Raw genomic sequence first — 5,069 nt, 5'->3', positions numbered from 1 at the left:
TAAAGGAGAGCTACAAAATATTGTTAGAGTGGATTGTAATGGATAAAGGAGGCAAAAGGGGTGGTTTAGCTTAGTTATAGGACAACAAGATAGATGTGGGTATAATCTCAATGTCCAGTAACCTCATTGACATTGATGTGAAAATCAAAGGAAGTGATTGGAAGTGGAAAGCCACTGGATTCTATGACTGTCCGAAAACCACAATAAAAAAGTAAGTTGACATTTGCTAAATAATTTAAGTCATGTTACTAATTTGCCGTGGATAGTCTTTGGTGATTTTAATTAAGTCCTAAATCAACAAGATAAAAAAGGCAAAAATTCCATTTCTTACACTCAAGTGAAGGGCTTCCAAGAGGTAGTGCAAACATGTGAGTTGCTAGATTTGGGTTTCATTGACCACTCATTTACCTTGTCGAATGGATGAGTCAGAGAAAATAGTATAAAAAAGAAATTGGATGGAGCACTAACAACTATGGAGTGGAAAGGTTCATTCCCAAAAATAATTGTTCACCATCTAAATAGATACGAATTGGATCATTCCTTAATTTTACTTGATTTAGATAGAAAAACAAGAACGAGAAGAAAGAGAGAACACATATACATATTTGAGAAAATATGGACAACACATAAAGATTACAATATAGTTGTAAACGAAGCTTGGAGGTCTAGTAGGGGCTGCATACATGAAAAGCTAAAAGGAGGTGGAGAAAAGCTAAATAAATGGGGGAGAAAATTTTTGGCAATATTCAAAAAAGGGTAAGGAAGTTGCTTTTATCATAAACCAAAGAAATTTTGGTAAGCATAAAACGAGTAGAAACAAAACTGGACGTACTATTGAAAATGGAAGAGACTTGGTGGGGCCAAAGATTTAGAGCTAATTAGTTATTTAGTTGTAACATGGAGATAAGAATACAAAATTTTTTCATCTCAAAGGAGGAGCAAGAACAAAGTTGACACCATCTATGATTACAGGGAACAAATTTGTTAAGGAGGAACAAATAGAAATATGATGAGATTTTTTTTAAAATATTGTTCACAACTGAAGGAATAATATAGATTAAAGAGGTAGTGAAAGTAGCAAAGGGTCGAATTGATGAAGGAAAATTTGATATTCTTAATGTTGATTTCACTAAAGAAGTGTACCAAGCACTATATCAAATGCACCTAACTAAAGCAGTTGACTCTAATGGTATGCCAACACTTTTAAAGGACTGAATCAACCACGTATGAAGAATTGAAGGTGTGGATCATCGAATTATTGGAAAATACATATGAGAAGGAGAGATCGTTGTTTTGTTTTATGTTGAGTCAATTATTGAGAGCAAAGAACTTGCAGATTTCTTAAAGGAAATCAACACGAAGCTGGGAAGAGTTCTGGGAAGCACAACTGAAGAGAGAAGGGATAAAAGGGACACCGATACAGTGGTACGCAAAATTGAGCTCACATAACTTCACCGGCAAGTGCACCGGGTCGTCCAAGTAATACCTCAGGTGAGTGAGGATCCACCCCACGAGGATTGTTGGATTGAGCAAGCAGTGGTTATGCTGCAGATCTTAGTCATGCGAATAGAAAGATAGTGGTTGTTGTTGTAGGCGCATAAAACAAAATAGTAAAGACAACAGTAAATAATTCACGTAGAAATAATAATGAGAAATCAGTTAAGACTTTGGAGATGCTTTATCTTTCCATATTAATACTTCTTACTAACTACTTTAACAATAAATGATTTGTTCTATGACAAAGCTGTAAGTGATTAACACCATTGGTCATGGTCAATTAATCTCTCCTAATCCATATCAAACGCCATTGTCAATGGTGTTTGAACGAGGATGAAGCTCACGCAATTCACTCTTACTTGATCCTGCTTAAAGTGCCACAGACAAGGTTAGATCTTTTGGATCAGAGAATGAAGCTCAATATTCTAGCTTAGCGCCATAGGAACCTCATTATCCATAACTAACGAGATTTTATGTCACATATCCCAAGGAATCAAACATATATTAAAGGAGAAAAGTAACAATATTAATCCATAGGACAAGCAGAGCTCCTAACCTTAACCTAGGAGGTTTAGTTGCTCATAATTTACAGAGAAAATTTAAATATCTGATAAAAGTCTCTTTAATCCTAAGTGATCTCCTCTTTAAATAGGAGATGCTAATCCTAAAAGATGTTAATTTTAAATTAAAAAGTACAAGGATAAACAAAACTATGCTAAGGAATGCTAAAATCTACTTTGGGCCCACTTTAGTTGAGTGCTTCGTCCAAGCCTGGCGTTTAACTTGGAGAATGGGCGTTGAACGCCAATTAGGGGGTGAGCGTGCTGTCTTCTGGTCCCTGGTTGGCGTTGAACGGCAGTCTTGGGCGTTCAACATTGGGCTTAGTCCTTCTTGGGCATTAAACTCCAGATGTGGACGTTCAATGCCATTTTTAGGGCATGATTCTAGAAAAGAAGTATAGACTATTATATATTTCTAGAAAGTTTTGAAAGTTAGCTTTTCAACACCGTTGACAACGTGTCAATTGAACCTCTATAGCTCAAGATATGCTTGTTGGAATGCATGGAGGTCAGGATTTGACAACATCTGCTATGCTTTCTTCGTCTCTGAACCAAACTTTGCCAAATTTGCCAATTTTGCCTAAAAATCTCCTAAAATCATAGGAAAAATACAAAAACTCAAAGTAGCATCCAAATATGAACTTTCGCACTAAAACATACTAAAACCTATAAAATATAATTAAAATGCTAAGAAAATGCAACGAAAAAGCGTATAAAATATCCACTTATCATAACACCAAACTTAAACTGTTGCTTGTACTCAAGTAACCAAAAACAAGATAGGACTAAATGGAAGAGAAAAATGCATAAGCTCTTATAGCTGTCAATGAAGTTCAGTTCCAATTACTGAATGGGGCTATTAGCTCCTTACTTTTGAATAGCTTTGGCATCTCACTTTTCTTTGAAGCTCAGAACATTGGCATCCTTTGGAACCAGAATCCAGATGATATTATTGATTCTCCTCTTTTAGTTTTTCTTGATTCTTGAACCCAGCTTCTTTTTGGTGCTTTGCACCTTTGAGCCTAGCCGTGACTCTAAGCATTTTGTTTTCAAGTATTACCACCGAATACATAAACGCCACAAGCACTTAACTGGGGGAACCCTTTGGATTCGAATTTAGCTTTGCTGACATTCCCAGATAGTGGTGCTCAGAGTTCTTAAGTGTACTCTTTAGCTTTGGATCACGACTTTAACTGCTCGGTCTCAAGCTTTTTACTTGACACCTTCACACCACAAGAATATAGTTAGGGATAGGAACTCATTTGAGCTTTTTTAGGCCAATTTTGACCTTCCTAACCATTGATGCTCAAAGCCTTGAGTCCTTGCTCTTGTCTTTTTCTTTTTTTTTTCTTTTCTTTTTTGCTTTTCCTTTTGCTTCAAGAATCAATCTTTTTTATTTTTCAGAGAATCAATAATACTTCTCTAAATTCACTGTTCATCAAGAGCCAATATACTCAACCTCAATATCAAATATGCACAGTTAATTCATACATTCAGAAAGTAAAGATAGGGCCACCACATCTTAAGTAATTGGAATAACTCATGGTATAACTCGAAATCTTATGTACCTTTACGGCTTCTTTTTCAATAAATTTTTCTTTTAAGCTTCATAAGAGATACATAAGATATCTTATAAAAAAAATAAAGAAAAAAAAATACTAAAAAGGGACAAAATACTAAATGTGATTATGCACTAGAATAGAAAACAGATAAAAATAAAGTACAAGAAAAACAGATAAGATAAGCAAAAAGGGAATATGAAACATGACCATCTCAGTGATGGCGGCTACTGCTCCCTCCGGTGAATCCTCTGGAGTATTTGACCTCCTCAATATTACGCCCCTATCTCAACTGCTCCTCCCTCATGATTCTCTGATCCTCCCTTATCTGATGGAGGATGACAAAGTGATCTTGATGCTCTATCCTCAGTTGATCCACCGATGAAGTTAGCTCCCTTAGAGATGTGTTCAGTTGATCCCAATAGTCTCGGGGAGGGAAGTATGTTCCCTGAGGCATCTCCGGAATCTCAGGTGGAGGCGGCTGAATAGGCTCGTGCTGTGGTTCGTGTGCAGGCTCTCTGACATGCTCCATCCTCCTTTTTGTGATGGGTTTGTCCATCTCAATGAGGGTGTCTCCTCCTATGCAAACTCCAGCTGAATTACAAAGACGATAGATGAGGTGAGGGAACGCTAGCCTTGCTTGGGTGGAGGCCTTCTCAGCTACCTTGTAGATCTCTTGAGGAATTACCTTGTGTACCTCCACCTCATTTCCGAGCATGATGCAATGAATCATTATTGCTCGGTCAATAATAACCTCAAATTGGTTACTTATAGGGATAATGGAGCGTTGGATAAGCTCCAACCATCCTCTAGCCACGGGCTTGAGGTCAAGCCTACCCAGTTGGTAGGGCTTGCCTTGTGCATCCCTCCTCCGTTAAGCTCCTTTCACACAGATATTCGCAAGCACTTGCTCCAGCCTTTGGTCAGAGTTGACCCTTCGTGTGTAAGAGTGTGGGTCATCTTGCATCCTAGGCAATTGTAGTGCCAATCTCACACTTTTCGAGCTAAAATCCAGTACTTGCTCTCTGACCATGGTGCGCCAGTTTTTAGACACTGGATTCACACTAGTGTCATGCTTTTCCAACTGCTGAAATTAGATTGGCCAGAATTTTCCAATCTCTTCTCTAGATTTCTTGTTGGATTTCTGGATACTCATCTTCTTTGAGCCTGAAAATGACCTCGGGAATCACCTTTTTATGCCTCACCACTCCATAAAAGTGGTATTGATTAGCCTTGGTGAGGAATCTCTACGTTTTCCAAGGTTCGAAGGTGGAAGCAGGGGCTTATTCTTTTCTCTTCATTGAGGATTCTCCCATTTTTGGTGCCATAGAGAATAGGAATAGAAAGCAAAAAGTGGAGCTTTTTCAACATCAAACTTAAGGACTTTGCTCATTCTCGAGCAAATAGTAACAAAAGAAAAGAAAAATAGTAGAGGAAGAGGAAAGAAAAGATA

This window comes from Arachis ipaensis, chromosome B01 (assembly GCF_000816755.2).
Source record: "Arachis ipaensis cultivar K30076 chromosome B01, Araip1.1, whole genome shotgun sequence".
NCBI classification, from domain to species: Eukaryota; Viridiplantae; Streptophyta; class Magnoliopsida; order Fabales; family Fabaceae; genus Arachis; species Arachis ipaensis.
Note: the sequence above shows the minus strand (reverse complement) of the source record.